We start from the raw sequence: 24,617 nt of genomic DNA on the forward strand, positions 1-24,617 counted from the left end.
CGCGGGAGCGCGCACGTAACACGGCGAATGCGTTCAGGCAACGCGTTAATATGCGCGCCGCGTGTATACGTCGCCGGCAAAAAGCGCGCGCGACTTATACGCGATCGACAAACATAGAAATTACGGATATAAATCGACCACGATCGGCCATGACAATTCCACGGATCGTACGCGTGAGCGCGAGTGCAGTTTAACCACGAAGCAAGAAAACGGGCACGTTCTCGCTCGTCGAGTTACCTGGCTCTTTCAAAGCAGAAATTACTCACGAGCAGCGGCGAAGAGGCATCGAGAACTTTAGATGCGTTCTCTGATCGCATGCTTCGGCTAGAGAAACTGCGCGTAACCTGAACGAAGGGAAGTCCAGGCGGTATACGGTGCACGTAAAACGTACGCACGCGATTTCCTGAGAGGCGAGCAGACGCAAAAACCGTGAGGAGCTCCGCGTAATTTGTATACGCTAAGTTTACGTTGAACCACGACAAAAAGTGCCGCGAGAATTTACGAGTCGCGGTTATTCCGCCAACGACGGATTAATCGCTGGTTTTGCAAGGCTACCACCAGCGGCTGACGCCCGCCAACGTATCTGCCCCCTATGAATTCCCATTTCGATTACTCGGTTCATCGTAAACGAAACTCGCATAAACTTTTACACCGTGCTGACGTTATACCGGTCAATGCGTTATAACGTGTACACTGTGTACACGCCGTATAGAATGACCTACCACGCTAGACACGCCTATGCAACGGTATATAGAAATTTATAGGACACGAACAAAAGTTACTCGATGTATAAACGTGGCTCAACTTTCCCTCCGCCGCTGGCAAAAATACTCCACCCAGCGAAAATTAATTTCCACAAGATCTCCGGAGACGCGGGAGGCCTCCATTCGCAGCAACGAAATTCCTGCGAATCGGCGTGCTGACGATTCTCCGTGACAGGACGCCTGTAATTTACTACAATGTTCGTATGCATTCTGGAACCTCGCCTCTGTCGTTTACTTCGCGTTGAAAGCCAGGTAACAGCGACTGCGAACCGCGATCCACCGCAAATATGTATTTCGAATTTCAGTCAAAAAATACGTATCTTCTTTGTCTCGTTCGAATCGGATGGGCGCTTTCTGTGTGGTTCGCGTGGATCGAGAGTTGCTCTGCAGAGCGTCGACGTTGAAAGTGAGTCTCGTGAAGCCTCGTAGCGCGACATTCCTTCCATTCGCTACACGAGGGACAATCGACCAGTCGCGTCTGGCGAGGGCACGTGTGAAAACGGAGATGACGAAGAGAAGAAGAAACGCACAAACCGGGTAGACGTTGTTCGTCACGACACGGTTGACTCAGCGCGACTCGTCTTGTCTCTCGGCTCGACTCTTGTAAGCCGACTCTGTTAGTCGAGTCGACTCGGCGCATAAATAATCGTGTGAAAAAATCCAAGCCAGGGGGCGCCTCTGAGTTGTGATGTTAGGGCTCGCGCGCGCGACTAGCATTTCCTGTTTCGACCCTTTAACCACCGATGGGTATAACTAATTACTTTCGCGTCTCTCTCAGCCGCTGCTGCGCTCGTTATTTATGCCGTCGAAACATTGCGCTAATAAATCTGGGGGAGGGTATGCGCCAAAGATAATTTGTATCGATGAAGGGTGGACAGTAAAATACGAGGGTCGTTCGGTAACTAACGGCGAATTCGTTGCCGCATTTTTATCCCCTCGTTAGCGTCGCGTCGAGTTTTGCCTCTTGCTCTTTTACAAACTGGGCAACACCATCGATAACGTGTCTTTGCAACATTTTTCCATAGGCTACCCATACTGCAAGTATGAAATATGTATGTAGTTATGTGTCTCACAGAAGTATTGAAATTCCTTTAGAGTATTTGAAGTTTTCGATCGATGCTAGAAATCTCTGTTATTAATGCAGATTCGTGAGAAAATTCCATAAGATTGGATATCGATTAATGGTAAATGTAGTTAATTATCAATGATCGAATCCTCTAGGATAATGTTAAATAGCTTAATCGAGATACTTCCGATCAGCTGTGTAATTGGAATAGTAGTGTTAATGGAACGACTAATGAAACTAGTTCTTGTTGATAGGTTCACGTAAATCGTTACATACATCATTAGTAAGCGGTGATAATTACGTACATTAGTAACATACGCAATAGACGTATATGATCGATGAACGAAAATTTCTAATAATTGCTGCTCTGAAATATATATATTCAACGTTAATAGAAATACACTAACAAAGATTCACTATAGGGTATGTGTCAATCAAAGACTAACAACTCTAAGATTGTAAGACGAATCCAGGAAACAATAAAACAATAAGAAAAGCAATTAAATAAGACTACATTGGAACACCGTTTACTGAAATGAAATTTTAATTATTCCCTGATTAATGGCATCACTGCAGATTCAATTCATATATTTAAATTCTCAACTCCTATTTATCTGTACGTAAAATTGTAAAATCAATGAATTTTCATGATATATCAAGTATATATGTCGAAACAGGCAAACACATTTTCCAGCACATTTTTATGATGAAATACTTGGACAAAAAGTCACAGAAGGCGAAGAAGTTTCCTGAGGAACTTATGGAGTCTGTGCGTTGCACGAGTCTAACATCTTTCGAAAGGACAGCCTCTATCGTGAAATTCAGCATATAAATAATGCATACACCGTGCAATGATTACGAAAGCCGCAACGCACGCGTCAGCCACGAGATTTCTGCGATCGAAGATCCGGATCGCTATTGAATTCGCCTACTTCGCTAGCGATCTTGCAAAAATCACGCTTCGCAAATCCGATTCTCGGAATTCGACGACGATGCTCGTGACCCAATGATGTAGAACAAGATACGCGTCTTATTTTACTTGGAAAGCACCCCTAAGCTGTAAGTACGCCGCGGAATCGGTAATCAGCTACGACTACGCATCGGAACGATTTAATCGTCCGTGTCAAATTGATATTATTTGTCACGCCAAGAGAATAGCAAATGTTTCAGAGGCGTTTGTGCATCAAAGATTCAAGTGAAACTGTTGATGAAGAGGCTCGGTGGTATAAAATTAGTGCAGGCGTATTTTTTCCAGAAATAAAATACACGTTAGGAACGATACTGTGTAACGTGTTTTAATTTAACACCTGAACTAGCACAGTGATGAGAATGGTGAATTCGTAATTGTTCAGAGAGATTTTACAGCTTTGGTGCATCACTGGAGACTAATAATTCTTCTTAAAATGTATAAATAGAAGCTAGTTTTTCTCGTTACATTATGTATTTTTTCACAAAGCTTCCATTTCCATTTCTTTAATACAAGTGTCATATTATAGTTTAATCGTCGATAACTCTAAGGTGAAATTATTAGAAGCACAGGGACTTTCTACGAAAACTCGATTTTCACAATTTTTTCACAGCCATTTGTATCAAATGTTTCGTCTGGATCCCTCAATCAGACTATCAATGTGTCAAGATATATTCCAAATTCAATAGCAGGATATTTCGAAACCTGCTCTGTGACTAAAAGGAAACAGTAACCCACGTAAACGAGATTTCCATCTTCGCCAGGTAGCAGTTTGCTCTTTATTTGCGGAATAAGGTCATGGGTATAATTATGTAATACGAAATACTTTTTTCCCTTTTTTCCTTTATTTTTATCGCGACCAAAAAAAATTGAAGCAAGGAAGGACGGAGATCGACAAGGCCGTGTTTCGTTCGCGCCATGTGACTTATTACTTGAAAGACCACTCGGTATAAGACGGCGTAGAATAAGGTGCGCATGATAGCGCGGTTATCAGTGGCATGTAATGAAGGGAGCAAGACATGGGGAGTAGAAATGATGAGGAGGGAACGCGAAACAAACGAGACGAGTAGAAGGGAGAAAATGAAGGAACACACACCCGGTGGTACGAAGTTCGTGGATCTTCAGCGAATTCACAATGGGAAATCGTAAGCCATACTGACATACTACGGTCACGTCGTCGGTTAGCGTTAACGACGCAGATAACGTTCGTTGTTCATTCAGGTTTATGTGAACTGGTTGATGAATGTTAAATGTTAAGTCTTTGCGGTCCGTTTCACATTCGACGTTTTATCGCGACAGATTTATACAGAATGAGTAAAATTCTGACTCTTTAGAATTTCGATGCAGTTGTATATCTCCGTGATTATTCTTCATGTGTTTGTACGTATTGATATATTTGTATTAAATTAAATTTTTTTTAACGAAGAACGTACACATTTTACATATTAAAAGTAATGAAACTAAATACAGTGTTGAGATCAGATGGATATATAGCTACAAAAAAACGACTAGGCATAACCCCGTTCATATTAGTTGAAACAACTTGAAATTTTATCAGTGCAGACATATTATTTACTTGACTTGAAATACTCTTTCGAGTCTCTACGGTCATTCACATTACTAGGCTGTGGATATTTATCTATGTATTTATGGGAAATGCAAATGTGCAAAACTTGTACAGAGCGTATTTTACATAATATGCAAAAATGTAGAAAATATTCAAAATGGAGGATACTTGTTATAATATTATATCCGGAAGGTAAAGCGAGCCTCTATATTCTTTAATTATATTAATTTATATTCTAAATTTACATTTCCATATATATATTCTATCCATTCAGTGTATTAATTAATCAAATTAGCTGATTTTAAATATACATCTTGAATTCAAATAATTCAGAATATTTATCTCATAATTCAGAGCCTATTAATTTAGTTGAATTGAAATATCCTTTCAAATAAGATTGAGAATTCTTCTTTCCATGCTTTAAAAGAAACAGAAATTAGAACTACATAACAATGTTATCTACAGGATACTACTACTAGATATCAATGTATCGTACTATATGTATCTATCATCAATGTTATTTCCTGCTTACTGATATTGATTCCCTACGCCAAGTAGACTTCCGGTATACACGTCGTTTTAGATATCCAGCCTCCATTAGATGATATCTACTTGAATTAAATGGCTCGATTCAACTGTGAACACGAACTTGAAGGCAAAATCAAGTGTCCTAGATTCAAATTACCGAATTCGAGTGTCTCGAATTGAAATTACTGAATTTGAAGGTAGCTCGAGTAATCTTCTGAACGATGCTTAAAATGAACGTTTGATCTGGCCGAGCGTGTACCAAGCAAGAAGATGGATACTTGTGGGCTGTTGCTCGACTTCGAAAGTCGAGAATCGGACGAAATCGATCGGGTCTGCACCTGCTGTCGAAGTTTACGGCCACGATAATGAAGATTTTCACTGGAAACGGTGCACAGTGTGCTTTACATGCCGGCCCTCGTTACGAAAACTGGAACGTCGTTACCGAGCAGAACGCGTCAATTCCTCGCGCTCCAAATAACTTTTCGTCTTAAGCGTGCTTCGCCTCTTTTTTTCTTTTTTTTTTTTTTCGCTTCTCTTCCCAAGAGCCTGGTGCGCTCTCGATTCCAGGCTCGCGTCACGGACGTCGATGCAAGACAACGATCGAGCAACGATCTCTCGATCGATCCGCTGATAGGAGCTCGAAGCGTGACGAGTACGTGCTATTTTATGACACAGGCTGTTATTTGTTTCCAACGACTGGCATTAGATATCCCGGAGTTGTACGCTAGAAACTTATGGGTTTATTGCGAGACGCAAATCATCGAGTGTCAATTTCGCGTGAAATTACTAGATAATTATTCGTTTAGCTGATTGACTGCGAAGTGAAGTTCACGGTAACTTAAGCAGTTATTAAGTGTGTCGATAAATAAATTGCACACAGAGTATGCCGATCAACTCTATAAATTTGAAAGCAAGATGTGCGAATGTTTTTTTGACGCTTGCAATTGCCGACTATTTATGCCATTTGCTTGCGACTATTCAACTTACGGAAGTTTTCTTTCAGAAATTCTATGGCATTTACGTAAACAGATTTGAAACATTTGCGAAGAGTGAAGTTAGTTGATCAATTTGCAATTCTTTTCCTTGAGAAGCTCAAATGACGTTGTAATATAATATAAAATTTATAATAATCATTTATAATATAAAATATAATATAATATGAATAATATAAAGTGAACGACCAAGAATCTATGAACTCTGCACGAATAATTTAAATGTAATATGCGTACAATCTCTAATTAATAATCCATAAAAGCTAAAGACCATGGAAACAATATTCATTGTTCCAATAAACAACCATTATTTGGCTTTTATGGTAAAGTAAAATACTTAGAAAATATGTATTGTATGTAATTATAAATGATGTATGTATGGATAGACATTGTTAATTCTAGAGCATGTTCAACGCTAAGTCGGTAGTCACGCATACGGTACATGATTTAAGGTCGTTATTTTTCGGTTAAAACGGGCTGCATAGTTACAGAAGACATAAACAAATCTCGAAACACTCTAGCTGCTATGCTAGTACTCAATTACTATAAAACATGACTTTAAATGGACGTCTAGTTGGAATGCTCGACGACTATTCTTCATTTTATGAGAAACACATGCTGCACAGTCTCTGTTGGAACTTCCCGACAAATTTGTGTTTCAGTTTTTACATCCTTTTAACCTAAACATTTTCCATGTTAACTCGATAAATTCTATTTCTTGAAAACATAACTCTGGTTGTATACTATTTCAACTTATTTTTTTATACAGCCATTTTTCTGCAGTTTATTTTTCTGCTGCTTGATCTTTCATATACACCCACACAACCTAACGTAATCATATACACCTACATACTTAGTACGTTATAATATGTTGTTAATTAACTGAACAACAAAGACATTTATTATCGCCGACGCCGATCTCTAGTTTTAGTGAAGTGTCTTCTTTCAAAATACGTTTCTGTTGTTCATAATACAAGAGAAACAAAATTTCTCACGGGATAAATGGTATCCGATCCTGTTAAGTTACATATGGCACATATGTTTCGAAAATATCACAACTGAAAATAATTCAGTGCCGCGATAAAGGACAACGAAAATCTTCAAGGATGTATCTATTTCAAAGCCTAAAAATGATAAATTAAAAAAGTAATATTTGTCCATTGTTTTCTGAAAACGTCGTCGATTCTTTCGCCAATATTATGTTTTCAGCTTACTAACTTTATCAAAAGCTTAGAAATTATTTTTTAATTTCGACAACTTGTTCGAATCGTATCATTTTTTAAATACACGTATAAAACACCTATGAAATATTTACGTATTTAAATCCTCGCTTGATCTAAAACGTATCGCAACAATTCTACGGTGAAACCGTCGTGTCTTGAGAAAAGAGGATTTAAAAAAAAAAAAGAAAAACAGTCAAACATTGATCCGAATTCAGTTTTAAAGACCGCGACGAGCGTATCATTGACCCGCGCGATTGTCAAACGCGTCCGGCGCGCGATAGCGTTCTTACAAGTAATTGGGGAAAATACGGCGAGCAACGTAGAAAGTTGTCGCGTGGGTGAGACGAATTCCACGTCGAACCACGCGCTGTTCTACGTCCCACGCTGTGAGTTTCGATGAAACGTTTGCGATGAGCGCGTCCGTTTACGTTGGTCGAGGACGTGTCTTAAATATACGGTGCAGATCCCATTCATCGAGTACACCGCGAAGGTGAAAAGGGAAAAGGGGCGGAAAAAAGGAAGGATGGAAAAAAACCGGGGCGAACCTTAAAATGCCAAAGCACCGCGAGGTGAAAGGTTCATCTAAATAAACCGTACCTTTTACTTTCCTCCATAAAAACCTACTGAAATGTGGGTCACCCGTAAAACTCGATTCCGCGTTTAAAAAAACTGTAAGCCCGGCCTGTTCTCGCGGGCCGCTCTTTTTCTAATAAAGGAAATTGTTTCGCCGAGAATACGTTTGCAAGATGTAAAGACGTGACGTATATTGCTGGATATATGGCTTGGCGTATTTGTCTCTTTCTAATTCTCAACGGATGCCAATTGTTTCTAGAAATAGATATTTAAAAAATTGTTTAATTATTTATTACGTATTACGTAGTTCGTATTATTCGAAAACAGTAAGCTGTTGACTTACGTAGGTCTGAAGTAAATAAATGGGAATACAAATACAGATATAAAAGAGATGCATAGATACATTTATAGCGTAAATATTAATACAGATATGCATCAAGATAATTAGTTAAACATTTCACGTATCCTATGCTATTGTTTGTTAATGGTCTTCAAATAACACGTTATATATAATTGCATAAATTCTCGATGCTATAATGAAAGTTTGCAAAACTCTAAATTCGCGGAAAACAGATTATCTTCGACCTTTTATAATCTATTCAGCCAGTGTAACGGGTTCCACAATGTCCCCTAGATTCCAACAAACACATAAAACTACCAACATAGAAATGGCGGAGGAAGTAAGGAAAGAGCGGCGAACAAAATTCCCGGAGAATGAAGCATCTTATTCCGTAAGAGCGTGTTCGTTCGTTTCACGCGTCGTTTGCTCAAGTCAAACAGAATTCCTCTAAAATTCACCGGCTTATCGCTTATCCACCTGACGCGGCTCGTTCTCCAGTGCGTTAGCCTTGGCCGAACGTTGCCATTAGGATGTCCCGCGGAACACGTCCAGGACGCTGTTATCGGTGTACGCGTGCACGCTGATACTTAGAAAGTATAGGGAGGCCGAGTATGACGAAGACGAAGAGACAAGAAACGCCTAAGCGCGCGCGCCGCGTGGAAACGATTCGAGGAAGACTGCTTTCCTCGACGCCGTGTCGGCGTCCCTTCTTTTTTCCGAGCACTATCATCGTGACTCATCCGGAAAGCTCAGTGGGGAGAAGCGAGGTTCGTGGCTTGAGAAACGACAGACTGGTAGAAACTCGTTTTCCCGCGGCGGATCGATGCGCGAACAAACCGCGCCACGGGGAAATCTCTAAGGAGCGGACAACACGCGCTCCTTGAGTCTGCCCCGAGCTCGATTCCGAGCGTTATATTAGCTCCCCTGCACGCCTCGCCATCGACGAATGAAACAGGAGAGAGATTCTTTCTCGCGGATAAAGCGATCCTCCGGCGATTCCTGTCCTCTCAGCCTTTTCAATAAATTGCACGACTATGCAGAACGCCCCAATCCACGTCATTCGCTTTTATTGCAACCGTCGAATCGATCCCACGCCTGTTTTCATCCTGATTTTCCCCCTAAAAATCAAAGGTTCAAAGCTCGGAACATTCTCCCAATTTTTATTCCTGTTGCCTGAATGTAATTGGAAATAGCGATGGCTTTCTTTTGATTCCTTTTTTTATTTCTTTGATTTTCTATGGGCCAGGAATGGGAGAAGAGTTTAATCAACTTTCGTAATTGACTTACAATGGATGCTGTACGTAATTAACGAAGATTTCCAGCTATGAATAAAATAATAATGTCTGGCGTCTGTAAACGAGATATGATCGAATACGTTCGGTGAATATTTCTTATCAGAACAGCGAGAAAATGCCTGACGAAGGAACCATCTCCCTATTGTCAGAATGATAATTATTTTGCTACTATTTCTTATTCGTACTTACACGTTTCTCGTTACACAAGAGGGGCGCGATAAATCCAGCCGCGATAAGGTTGTATAGTTACAACTATCAGCAATGAAATTAGCGGTAACGATTTTGAGCTTCACAGAATCCTATCTTATTCAAGTTCTAAATAGAGACAATAAATAGGGGACAAATGAGAGATAAGAGCAAATTTCCATGTCAAAGATACAAGGCAAATTTCCAATAGAACCTCGAGTCACTGAAGGCTGCGTCGATCCTAACGTACATCGTCTTCGTTATTTTCGATATTATATCTGTGTGTTATTATTCTATAAAACTATGTTTCTACTTATGTACGAACGACTTTACTTTTTAAATGTAGGATTTTTACGTATCTGTGACAAATTTAAATGTGCAAAAATGCACGAACTATACGTAAAATAAATGCAAAACTATACAAAGTATTCGAAATAGTATTTAGTAAACGAAACAACGTTATGCTGTGTATAAATATATCTGCCTGGTTCTATATAAATATCCGTAGACTAGTCATCATACAGTATTCATACGTCCCTACTTTATCACTATGAAATAAAATATTCAATACTCGTGGGAGCAGTAATCTACTTTCCATTGGATAGAGGTTTAAATAAAACAAGAAGCTAAACGTCTGATGATTTGTCATTATCAAAATACGAGTCGAAATACCAGACGGCAAGAGAGGGCCACCTGAGGCGAAGGAGCTCGTTTCCAGAAACGGCGAACGTTAGAAAAATTAATTCGTGTGTACCAGACGGGGTTGTAGCGTTCCAACGGCCCAACCCTCGTTGTCGTCAACTGACGAGGGATCGTGGAACACGCACACTCGAGACACGCGTGGCTTATCGATCACTCGCAGAAATGGCCCTCGTGAAACATCGCCGACCGGTGTTTCCAGTCCAAGGTATTGACCTAACAGTGAATCATCCAGTGACTATACATCACGATTATTATACAATATGTTCAGGCACGACGGTTTTTCGTGCTCGTCGCATCAAACAGCTAAGAGAGAATCCGGCTCGTCAGTCTAACCCAGATAGAGAAGAGGCTCTTCTCGCCTGCAGGGGAATCGTCGATCGATATACATAAATGAAAAAAAATGCGAATCGGTTCATGAGAACCAGATGGAATTTTTCTTGAGAAAATTTACCGATGGGACGAGTTTTACAAGGGAGGACAAGGACGTTGGCTCATGTGATTCTGGTTATTTTACTTTAGGGATGATTAAATTTCTATAGATGTCGGGTAGAATCTGATCTCTCAGATTTTTTGATTTGTACGTTACATTTGTGTCGATGTAATATTTAAATATGAATTATCATTGTAATATAACGGTACAAGTATTTTATTTTAAGATAGCCCATTATCCCTTTTAAATAAGGAAGAATTCGAAACGAATAATTTATGAGATGAAATATTGTATTTTTAACACCAGATATTAAATATACGAGTTTTCAATGTTTCATAAATAAATTTTAATAACTGCATCGGATAATAAAGCTTATCTGATCCTTCCTCGTGTTACACTATCTTCGTTTCAATACGTGTATTTTCAACACCAACAACTCAAATAGGAAAAACTGCAGACTCGGTGTAAACCGAACATCCGCAACAGTTACCTTATGCGTCATAAAAAAGGCAATATACATATGTATACTATAGTACTCCATAATCTAACCGCAATGAAAACACACGTAGCAAAATACACGAGAACATTCCCTCTTTGTGCGTCACTCACGATTATAATTATAATGAAGCTTACGAATATAGATACACAGAATATAGAATACAGACATAATCTCAGCCTATACCATTTAAACTTTCCAATCGACAGAAATTGTCCAGAAACTCTGTCAAAGAAAGACGAAATCGATCAACTACGCAAAAAGAAAAAAAAAAAAGAGAACAACGTATCTCGTATGTTATACAATCCCAATGATACAATGAATTCTCATCTGTCATCAAAGGAACCAGCCGCGTCATAAAAATGTTACAATGTACAGTATAATCATTTAATTGTAACACGTTTCACAACATATAAATACAAAATCTACCAGAATCTACCAGGGCAAATGAAATTAATTAACAAAATAACACAACGATATTTGTATATAAAATCTGTAAAAATATTTTGAAGCATGTAAATTTGTCTATCCCAATAGCCTTTCCCGTACACAATAAATAAATAAATAAATAAATACGCATAGCTAATAGCTATACAGCTGTTGCGGCATTAATCTTTGATTTGATAGAAACTAAAAGAATTCGGAATTGGCAATTTACGCGATAATGAGGAGAATAACGTAGCAGAGATAGTCAAATTGCAACTGGGAGTGATACACGCGCGTGTCGTAATTGCGTCTCAATGATTAACGTTCCCGGGGCGTCGGCTCACGGTCAATAATTAATTGACGATTGTTTGTACAGGGCGCAACGGTCGCGCCGTGAAATCGCGCACGGCTGTTCGCACGACCGCGAGTATGTCTCTCGCGTACGATAAGCCGCGTGACGTAGTGTTTTCATTGTTCTTTCCATTCACTCGATCCATTACACGAGACGAGGGAGAGCAACGTCGCGGACGGTCGTGCAACTAACCCATCCAGAGCAAACGTCGAATCAGAAGTAGTTGGCAATCTATCGTCGTTCAACTAGCGGTTCTTAATTTTTCTTCGGCTATTTTTCGAAACTTTGATTGATAATGCTCCATGACACTTGATACATATATAGATGGATGACGTGTACAGCTCCACGTGGACGAATGGCGATCCACGATAGACAGCAGAAACGTTTTCATTTAGCGAACGAAGATACTCCTCGATAACGAGAATCGTTATCTTTTGCTGACTATACATACATTATAATTGTGCTGCGTCAGTTAGAGTAGCCAAATTGAATTTAGTACAAGTCACTTGTTCGCGATTCTTATTTATGTGCATTGAAACTATTTGCTGGTTGATGATAAAAATTAATATCGTACAGACTGTTGCGAAATATACATCATTCTTGGTATTCGTAGAAAGGCAAGGGGTTTGTTGAAATATCAGATATGTTATATATGTGAAGATTATAGATGATTATAGTTAAAGAATATAGTTAATACTGGTATAAATAATATTATTTTTATATCAGTGAAATACAATAAATTTATCGAGGACATGTACCTGTATGATTTTAATAATTGTAACGTTAAAAATTCTGACACCTGACTACTTTAACGGCTTTGATAATTCACATTGCTTTGATATCTGACAAACGCATGAAACTCGCATATAATTCAATGTTATATCTACGAGTAAATAGAACATTTTCTCTCGTGGTACAAACCGAATAGAAAAATTAATGGTACGACTTCAATAAAATTTCAAAAAATTAATCTTACGTCATCGATCATTTTCTTCTACAGTCAATATATCTAAGTTCACGTAAACCAATTTCATAAGACCAAGGGGATATTACGTATCGATCACTCCGGAATTTTCCACCATTTATTTCACTTCGAACGACAATCGGCCCGTTCGACGTCAGATTCGCGAAGGGGCTTTCGAGTGCACGATTTCGTGCGAGTGCGGCAGCCTCGACATTTTCTACAACGAGGGTCGGGGCTTTCCACAGTCATCAGTCTTCTCCACCCTCTCTCCTTTCTTTTTTCCTCTTACCCTTCGAACGAACGCACGCGTGTCGATCGATATTCGGCCGGTGCATGCTCGTGCCAGCGGCTCCAGAAAAGATTAACGAATATTACGAGCGTGTCCTCGCGCACGTTTCCATGGGAACTTCTTCGAGACATCGAAAGTTTGCTGCCTTTTGTCGAACCGCGGCAACTGGTCGAAAGCGAGAGTGAACCACGGAAAATTCATGTGACCGTGATGGCTGTCGTATAACTGGAGAAGAACTTTTAACCTGTTAAGGAAACGCTAGTTTCAAAAACATTCTTCGAGTTACATGTTGCATTACGAGGAAGCGTAGAGGATTTTGTTTCAGACGAAGAACTTTGCACGATACATCGTTCTAGAAGCAAACTTGTGTAAATTGTAGAGGAATTTGGAAATTCTCATTCTTGTGTATAAATATAAGTATTATATAAGTATGTTGTATTAGGCAAGCGGTGTATTATATAGACGTATAATTTAATTCGGTGGAATTTTAAAGGAAATTCAATTATTTATTTATGGGTGATGCAATATAAATTTAATAATCAAAAGATCTCTACTAATTGAGTCCGAAATTACGTAGACACGGGTAGCAAGTTTTTGAAACTTCCACAAGGCAAAGAAATATTTGGATATAGAAATGAAACTAAGTAATTCTAACGAGACTGAATTAATTTGCACCTAATAAAGATAATGGAACTACAGTTAGTTCAGTTAGTTCACTAAAGAAAAATATCGAACATTGAAAATATTCTAATCAATCGTTTCATCGAGCACTAAATTACCCTTGTACAAATCAAACGCACGATCCTGTTAATCTCTGTGACGCATATGTGTCCACAAAAGCGACGTTATTCCAACCAATTTCCAAATTGATTCCCTGTTATTAAATCTGGTTTCAGAGGAGATAACGATAAATACTGGTAAGCCGTATGACCCTAAATACCGGGCAGGTAAACAATTGCACGAGGAAATCCCGCTGGTATATCGACAATACGATACCAATAATTCGAGATTATCGGATTTCCTCGACTATTGTGTTCCTACAAATGATTTAAAGTCGCCAGTAGCTTCCGAACGGATTTCGAACGACGAGACTGAACCCAGAAACTTGGATCTTTTTATTCTTCTTCTTTTCGACGAAACGAGAACGTATTTTCTCGTATCGAACGTGTGTTCCATGTTGGAAACTCTCTTTGGTAATTTTGTTTTGGCAAGCTGCACGCTCGAAAGCATCGTGCAGCCAATTGTTGGCTCGTCCCTTCTGCCTTATAAAAGCGTTACACCATGGCTTACAATCGAAGAAACCGCTTTGTCCGGAAATTTTTCTAAAGGTAGCCATCACGGCCAGGGACGGGAATAAATACCTGAAAAAAGACCTTCGAATCCAGAGAGATTTGAGCCTCAGGATGGAACGAATTGCAGACCAGCATCGTTTCCAAGGTTGGGAAAACACTCAGGTACATTCTATTCTACACTATCTTTCTTTTACTGTCAGGTTCATTGTGCAGAAATCTCACATCTTTGAATATACAGGTAGATCTGCAGACAAAATGAACTGTATCTAAGGAAGATAAGGTAAGGAAACGGTTGTGAGGGAAAAATTATATACACGAATCCAGAGAGATTTGAGCCTCAGGATGGCACGAATTGCAGACCTGCAACACTCAGATACATTTTATTCTACACTATCTTTTTTTACTGTCAGGTTCATTGTGCAGAAATCTCGCATCTTTGAATATACAGGTAGACAAAATGAACTGTACCTAAGGAAGATAAGGTAAGGAAACGGTTGTGAAGGAAAAATTATATACACAACATAGGTAAAAGAAGAAATTACTGCACGGTATTTTCAAGGTACTTTTTCTTTTACAGCTTGCCTTGACAATTTCGTTAATACATTGTCGAGAAGTTACTTGATTTCTTAATACAACGCTCGGTGTATCTTCTTCGCCTATGTTCACTGATCGTTCAACGAGAAAAAGATTTATAGAAAATTAAAGCGAGATACGAGAATTTAGGAGGCAAGCAACTCGATTTAACTCGGCTTAATCGAGTTTTGTTAATTTATATTAGTAAACACTAGCGAAATTCTATGTTAAGTTGATGCTAATGGAATGGTAATTCGTGTATATAATTAGACTAATTCAAGATTAATTCACTAAGTGAATCATAAATGAAAACAGCTAGGTTCTTCCTCTAAAATCTTTTTAAAAGAAGGATCACTCTCTCTCTCTCACTATTAATTTATTAAGTACACACATCCCAAGAAACTGTTACGCGAGTATTCCAAGTGTTTTCATTGAATAAATCTTCTGTACACATTTTCTACAATACAGATCACGGTCGTAATAATATTTTTGAAAAATTCATTTTCACCATATACAAGCTGATATTTCTCCCGAAAGGCCCAATGCACGTATCCCTCGGCTAAAATTAGAGAATCCATCGAGAGATCCAAGCCATCCACCATGGTTTCTCATAAACAGAACTTTCCTTTCGCCCGGGCTAAATTAAAAATTCGCGCGGCAACGCAGAATACTCGGGTCTCGTTCGCAGATGATTTTCGTCGCGATCCACCGCCTCCAGACGACGCACGCTATGAATTGCAGCTGCAGACTGCACCGGATGTTTTGGCGATGACGGTTAGCTTCGACGATTTTCTCTAACAACGCTTGCTCGCGCCACGCGACTTCTCGCCGACAAAAACTTCGTGCGAATTTTACCCGCGTGCTTTTTGCATCGCGAAACGCGACATTTCAACAGGATTAAAACGTATGAGTGAATTAATCGAACTGGAATTCGGTCGAGTTTATCCTACGTACCAAATAATTAGGTGATAGGTTGGTCAAATGGCGTGGTTGATGGGTCACGCGACTGATTGTTTTGAATCTTGATACGCGCTTGTATACACAATTCCAGAGGACGAATACGCTTTAGAAAGCTTCTGATATTTTGAAGTAGTTTTGTTGATGTTATTTTAGGAATAAACGCAGATGTTATTTCGTAGGAACATAAGCTTTTTTGAAGATTTTAATGCGATTAAATAGCAGCATTTTTAAACGATAATTCTCTTGAATATATCGTGTTTGAAATAAAATTTCTCAAGTACTTGTTGATGAAATAGAATAATACAGTTATTAATGAAACAGATCTCGTTTTCTAATAAAATACGTACAAAATACAGTAAAATAAATGGAAATATATAAAAGATATTATCCAAACAATATATTAAATGATATTGAACGAGGAATATATTGCATCATTTCCTGCATCTTGCTAGGATTACGTATACTTATGTATGTATACATTGCAACCGGAACTGAACCCTGTTAAGATTCTGGAAGCTCTCTGAACATCCGTGTCTTTATTTTCTTACAGCACCCATATCTTTATCTCAAATAAATAAACTTATACTGCTGAGTACATGTATATTTTTATATTCTTTCGACCCATTTATTTGACCAAACAACCAATAAATAAGATCAACCCATGTGCACAGCAGTGTAGAGATCTTAATCAACTTAAAGGAACCAATTCAAAACATTTAGAAAAAACAAAAATCAGACATTTCCCATGACTCTCTATTTAGAATCACTAACTTACACCGTGGAAAGATAAAAACACGAAATGGAATTACAGCGAAAGCTGTATTTATCAAAATAATCTTCGTATAATCGAAGTTTATCAATTTTCCCCATTACTCACTATACTTTTCGTTAACACGATACGAATTAATGTTCAAACGAATGGATTCATGAATCAACTGGAGCTCAGTTAATCAGATATTAAACCAAGAGATGTAATTTCAATCAGCGAAATTCAAGTGAACGAAATTCGCATAAATAGAGTTCAAATACCGTATACGTTCATCGCAATATGCACCATTTTGTTGCATCAAACTCTCATTAGCCATTAAGCGGTTGACCATCGCGAGAGAATTGGGACAAAAAGGAGCGTGCGAAATTTCACTTGCACCGATAGCGAACTCGATCGACAAATAGATTCGCGAAAGGCGAATCGGTAACTGTCCTCGCACACAGTCGAAGCCTTGAACACGTTTATCCTTGAATTCCTTGCGAAAGAGCGACGCGGTCTTCGTTTTTGACCGACGTAAACATTCGTACACGCGAGTGCTCGTGTTTGCATCGTATTCACCGGTCGAATCAACGTTCCTCGCTATGAAATCCAGACAAATTACCTTCCGTGCACGAACCACGCCTGTCGAACAGAGTTGCACAAAACACGGACCGTATGCATCGCGTCACGCGTGAAAATACCTTCTTCAACGCCGTATCGGCGGCTGTATTTATGTCGCGACTATCGATTCAATGGCCGCACCAAGAACAACCGCGACGATGCATTCGCGCAAAAGCCAACGATCGATGGGTCATCCGTGAGGTCGATAGGGCGGTGATGCATAGCCTCGAGCAATCCAGATTCGAACATCCGGGCAATTAACTCGAATCTCGAACGAATCGCCGAAATCTTTGGTAAACGTTGGATTTATTGCTACGATTGTCGTCGAGTTTCTCGGAATATTTTGTTCAGCTGTATTTGAGTTGGAGGATGGAAAATTCGAGACCAACGGAAATAGAAATTCTACATATACGGGATAATTTAAATACGAAGTCACATACATTGTGCGTGTTTATTTTCTCAGTTTAATTTGTCTTTTAACGTCAGATTATGACAAAATATTAACGTAACGAGGAGATAGACAGTTAAATGTACAAATTTGTTTTAGCAAAAGTAAAAGAATTAAGTCGCTGTACGTTCATAATGCGTAAGTATACGCAGGCCATATATTTTTCCACATACGCATTTACCATAAAGAAACGTCCGAGGATTGAATAAATTTTCGAGATCTCGAATAAAAGCTGGATAGCTACCGAATCTCTTCGAAAATCATATTGATTAACATTCAGCCATTCGATGCATCACTGTGACAACGTAAAACCCAAGAAGAATTGAAAATCAACGTGACCAAAATATATAATCTACGTCAGTCCAGATACGAATATTGGGGGAATTAATTTGAATTTCGAAAAAAAAAATGCTCAAAATCTCGAACAAATTCCTATTACCACGATTGTTATCGAGTTTCTAAGAAAATCATGTTCCATTCTATCCCACTGTTCGATGCAGACCTCGATATCATAGGATCCGAGATCGAAACAGGTGATACAGGATCTGGTTTAGCTGAATAGAAGCAGCATCGATATCTTCGTGAAGTCTTTGAACAGACCTCCGCTGGGAGGCACGTAATTTTGACAAAGTAGTCGACGTCTCCTGGAGAGCGAAAAGACCAACAACGAGTTGGAAGCTGACGGATCGTCCAAGAATATCGGAACTGGGCGTCTTTTCGTTCTCTTTTTAGATTCAAAGCAGCACAACGAGCCGCGAAATTTGTCGCGAAACATGTCACGGTAGGTTCGAGAAAATAAACGATATTTATATAAACTTATAAACTGTGCTTATCGAAACTTAGGTCGTGGTTATGACGGATGGGTATTCGGTTTAACTGACATCGCGTTCTCACCAATAAAACATACGAAAAGACTGCAACGCACTTACAAAAAGCTACATGCATATGTTTGATTATCTTGACATCGTATGTAGAATTTCGTAATAATTCGACGCAGAGTAGGTCGTAACGTAATTCTGAACATTTCGTGGCGATTCCATTAAAACGAAACAACGACATCGATACTTATATACCTTTGCACCTGCATCAACCCGACAGTTTTATGAAATAAACCAGTGTTTCAAGCCGCAATTGTCTACACGCTGAAATTTCATTCATTCGCGTACTTATTATGTAATAAATCGTGTATTCGTTCTGACACGATTCTGGAATATTGATTGGTAGTCTTGAATGGGGACTAGGTCGCATTACAGGCCGAACGACTCTATTATGACAAGTTTGTTACTATTTATTTACACGTCGCCCGCATCCACCCTCTGACGTACTGATTCTACGTATTATCGGAACATATAATTCATCGAATAATCACGAAGCATAATTACTACGAGATATCTGGTCTTTGAATTCGCGATACGTGTTACTGTTATCTGCAAGGTTTCCTTGATATGCACGTCACGGTCTATTATCATGCGGTTTATTAATTGCACTATTTTAAATGGGCAGAACATTTTCGAAACAATGCGTAGGAAAGTAGCGCGGGTCAGTTTAGCAGAAAGTAATAATGCCACGAAAATGCATCCATGAGTGGAAATGGGTTAATACATTGCTCCTCTCGCGGGTCAAATAAAAGTGGCACAACCGTTCGACCATATTTGTATCTCGAAACTAGTAATGCAAGAAAGCGAATCCTACGAAATGAGAATTTAATGAATTTCGCCATTTTCTCGCTAAATATAAAACGACCAAGTTATGTGACATCTGATGTACGCATAATTTTGCATATTGATTATTCATTCAGTTACTCTTTAAATGGCCCGCTTGCAAATTTTCATAACCGATAATATTTTAAATGCTGCAACGAGCTATAGATGAAAGGAAACTATCACGTTCAACGTAACTTTGTATCTTTCACGATTACATTATGACCAAAAGAATATCTAATATTTTAATGTTTTAATTCTGCAAGCAAAATTCAAAAAACTACGATAACGTCATTCTTAAAAAGTAAGTCTCAAACGACGTTTCTGTATATCAACCTTTTTATTATTTCAATGTATAAAATCTGTCATATATTTTGCGACAACTTGTACATCTGCATTACCAACAACACGCAATATTTCTACCGAAAAGCTACCCATGAACGAACTACAAAATTCAACAGTTTTTAACCACAAATATTCATAAAAGTTTTACGAATTAACGTAGCTTTCGTAGATTTAATTATCAACTGTTATTAAATTAGGGACATGATAAATAAATAATAAAGAGTATTACAGATTAATTACACATTAAAAAGGACATAGTGTATCGTAAAAGTAAAAATCTGCAGAAATTAAAAAATCACATATGTACACTATCCAAATGAATCAAATATGCATGCGATGATTAACAATTATTGTCAACAACTATTTTATGCGCCATTGCCTCTCATTTCATTTGTTTCGTTTCATTTATACCCCAGCGAGTATCCTATAGATCTTAAGAAGACGTTCTTCTAAGTATCTCGAAACAGCTTCCCAAAAACTAAAGGAAAGCGCTGGGGGATGGACGCACCACGTGATCGGTAGTCGAAATTCCGAATGAAAGTGGCGCGCATGCGCAACGTTCGCTCCGTGGGATTCCGTGAATTCCACGACGCGAATCTAGCGCAGTCGAAGAGGGTGGGCCAGCGATAATGCAGCAAATATCATTCCTAAAATGGGTGGCTGAAGGAACAAAGACGGGCGAGCGCACGGAACTGTGCGGAAAAAGAGCGACCGCGTGGCGACGGACGAACGTACTGGAATGTAAAGACGTTCCTCCCGGCTGAGGCAACACAAAGCCACGCCGAGGCCTGCATGCAACGTATAGACGCGCACACGATCGCTTTATCGCGTCGATGCGATGGGGGCGACAACGACAACGCCGCGGAGAAACCAGAACGACCCATACCGAGAGTTGCGCGACACATGCTGGGTTGAATCCTCTGGAGGCCGGAGGCGAACTCGAACGTTTGGTCGTCGAATTTCTTGAAAACGAACCGTATTTACGATCTCTTAAATCAGGTATTCTGCAATGGTCGTCGATCGATCAAAATTTAATATCGCGAGAGTATATTTGAAATTTTTCATTTTTCATCCTTCGACAGTGCGTGACTTTCGAAATTATCTTGCGATAGTCGTCGATCGAAATTTATTATCGTGAGACTTCGTTTGCATGAAGATCATTCATTGGAACGTTTAATGTTTGAAAACGTTGGAATTTGATATTGGAAATGTTTAGTAACGTGGACTTTGTTTATCAAAATTTCTCATTTCTAATCACTTGACGCGATAAAATGGAAAATTTCGAACGAATGTTACGCATTTCCTTAGACTATTAAAAATTTCTCCTGTTTGCTAAAATGAGACTAAGATTCGATAATTCCCAGATGGGCTAATAATCGTATTATATATGATGATATAGCTAAAGATGCGAAATGTATTTATATTTAACAACTTGTTTATATTTCTTGTATCAAACATTTCATTGCGTCGAAAAAAGAAATTTTCAATAATACCCGATTAACTGCTCTCTCGCCGATTAAATCCTCTTATCTGAACGTGAACCCATACAGTATTTGAACTAGAATTTAGATCGCAAGTAGTGGGAAGAATCAATGTATTACATATGAGTTAATGGATCGAGATAAATGGAATTCTTCTGTAAACATGCTGCAACATTAAAGGTTATATTGTGGTTGGTTATACGTACAATATTGAAGGACCTATCTTCAATGCTATAGACTACAGAATAACGAAAGAAATACAGTTGTTGGAAAACAAATTGTGATATCGTAATATCGGTTAAACAAAATGGTGATTTGATATATATATATATAGTACGTGTATAAAAGGAGATAAGGTGTCATGCCTCTATCAGAAGTCGCAATGCCAATTTCGTAGGGGCGTAATAAATCCCTCCGTAGTAAATTGTATGTTGTATGATAACAACTTTATCAGAGGAATAAAAAGATATAAATATAGAACTACGTTAGATATAAATCAGAGACGCTATTCCGTGTTAAAATAGGCAATACTTTAGGCTATAGAAAAAAATACCGATGGAAATTGGTGTCATATTGAAATAGACAGAATTTCAAATGCAGCATCGAACAAAGGAAACCCATTTTCCAGTTAAAACAACTTTTTCAAGCATAATACGATCAACGATAGTCAAAATCCTAGAAATCAAATCCACGCAATGACGAACCCCGCTGTATAAATTGCGATTCTAGCGCAAGTCGATGACTGGCGACAGCGAATTACAAGAAGCCTGGTTGAGCTTTTTGTTAGCATTTCAGCTTCAACTGTGCCATGGACTGATCAAAGACGCGACATTCCATCTCTGCAAATTCAAGAAACCGATCTTATCGAACGACAATCAGCAACTACTTGTCGTCTAAGGAGATCAATAATCAGGAAAGAAATAACGTGCAATATAGATTTGCGAGTATAGATAAGTAATCAAAATTCGTCTAATACATGTAAATTCTTTCAACGCGTTATCGTATGTCGTTCGACCCTTCCATCATATCGATCGCCGGTATCTTATTCTTCGAGGCAACGAAGGCTACGAAGAAGAGGACGACGGAAGGCGCGTGTTGCACCGGAGAGAAGATTCCAGTCGAAGAAGGGCCGTTCTGCCCCGCACATCCCACCCGTGGTTTCCGCCGGCCTTGGAGCCACTGAACCACTCCGTGGTTCAACGATTCGACGTGCCAGCGGCTCTCAACTGACCGATTCTCTCCATCTGCCGTCTCCTCCGTATTTCTTTCCTGGTTCACGTTGAACGTGCTAATGGAAACAGACGAAAAAAAGGATCCAATAAAAGCGAAAGTGAAACGGAATAACGAAGAAGAGAAGAACGAGGCTGTACCTGGTTAGGTGATACCGCGAAGACGGAAAGGGCCCTCTGATAGCGGGATTGTTGTGAAAAGATAAGGAGCCTGGATAAAGCGCCGTCTAAGTCTGGATTTTCGCCTTTGCTTTCTTTTTCAGTCGCGACCATTTCGTACCACCTACGCTCGCCAACAGACAAGGAAAGCGAAGATACGAGCTGATAGGAATCATAATTCCAGCTCGGGAAGGCGTACGTTGCTTATGTTTGTTCGGCTCCGTTTTTCACACGGTGCTCGCGCGCGCACGATTCTGTCGTACGCACGCGGACCTAAGAGAGAACACGTGTGTAACGCACGCTGATAATCCAGGTAGAATCGTTGATAGAAAACGGGACTTGCTTGTTTCTAATAATACTAGGAGGCGTAAGAAACGTTTAACGAAGCGATCAGGATCATCCGGATAATTGTAACTGATAATTCCTTGATTGTCAATGATCGATAAATTAATCTCCTGTTTACTACTACAAGAACCTCTGAACTAATGTTTCAGATCGTTAATGCATGCCACAGGTATTTACCGATGTGTATTGCTTGAGTAAGCACACGTATGCATAACTAATTGGATAAGAGGAAGGAAGGCTGCTATACACGATATACTTGTACGTGGTATTTTCGGCTAAAATGGTTTCCCCCATTTTTCTTCATTTATCTAATTAGCTGACCTGGAAAGTTTCATATTACCGCTTTATTTTATGAGTAATTCCATTTTTCTAAGCAGAATGGAATTCTTTACGAGTATCGAGAAAGACAAAGACTTGATCTAGAAATATATATCGGTAAATACGTGGCAGTAGTTTTACTAATATTGGATATATTGTAAATATTGTAAATATCGATATAAGATGAGGATTTTATAGAGAAGAACAGAGGACTCGATAGAAGAATTGCACGAAATAAGACAAATATATATTTATTTATTACCATTTTATTACCAAAAATTTATTACCAAAAAACTTGTTTATACGCATTTCGCATTCACATTGATAAGTTAATCATGGAATAGCCTAATACGATTGGTCCATCAACAATGAACGACATCTTATAAATTTATTCGTTTCCCACTTTTTCACTCATGCTTTCCCAGAAGCCACACTTCTGCTCGATCAAGCTATACATTCGTAAATCTATCGAGTACACTCTGCCTCCGTTACTCGGCTCCTCGAAAGAGCAACAGAGAAGAAGAATCGGCTGTTTGGTCGTTGGAACGGGTTTAGATTAACGCGTTGTTAAGTGACCGGATAAGTGAGCCACGCTGAAACGTACTGACTCCTTGTAAATCGGTCCGAGCTTCTCAGAAACCAGAGCCTAACCTCGCGGCGACTACACCGTGAACAGAAAGAAATAGAGAAAGAGAGATAGAGAGAAAGAAAGAGAGAAAAAGACAAGCAACTCCCACAACACGAGCTTTTGAATTCAACGCACGAGCCGGACACCTTCCGTTCCTTCGTCCTGCCATCATCGCGTCTTTCCACGCACAGCCAATGACCGGCTCTCATGGCAAATACGCCACCTAATTTTTTTCTTGCTTTCTAAGCCTTTCAGTCATCGGCAGGAAGTGGCATATACGAACGCCGGGCTCGACACGCCGTGTTCCACGGCCGAGGAGGATTTTACCCCGGTCGCGATGCACGCGCGCGTACGTGTTCTTGCCGTAGGAATTCTCTTCGCGTGGAACGCGACGCTATTGGCGCTATTGCGGCGCGGCAGCAATATCTGATACGCGCACGCCTCGATGGAAACGCCGCGAGCCTTCGCCAAACGTGCGAACAACGACACGCGTTGTCCACTTTTCGTTGCAGATACTATTCGGTTCATAGTTCCGCGTATGGCAATGTATGGAAATTGATACAAAGTCGATGAAATGTGATTTATTGTTGTGCAGGTGAGTAAATATCGA

At 39.3% G+C, this 24,617-nt stretch overlaps 1 protein-coding gene across 1 annotated transcript in view; it reads right to left on the minus strand.

Annotated features, from left to right (window-relative positions):
* LOC117166260 (RNA-binding protein MEX3B) overlaps positions 1 to 24,617 on the minus strand; it is a 63,166-nt gene that overhangs the window by 19,265 nt on the left and 19,284 nt on the right. The window lies entirely within an intron of this gene.

The sequence above is a fragment of the Bombus vancouverensis genome, chromosome 2 (assembly GCF_051014615.1).
Source record: "Bombus vancouverensis nearcticus chromosome 2, iyBomVanc1_principal, whole genome shotgun sequence".
NCBI lineage: Eukaryota > Metazoa > Arthropoda > Insecta > Hymenoptera > Apidae > Bombus > Bombus vancouverensis.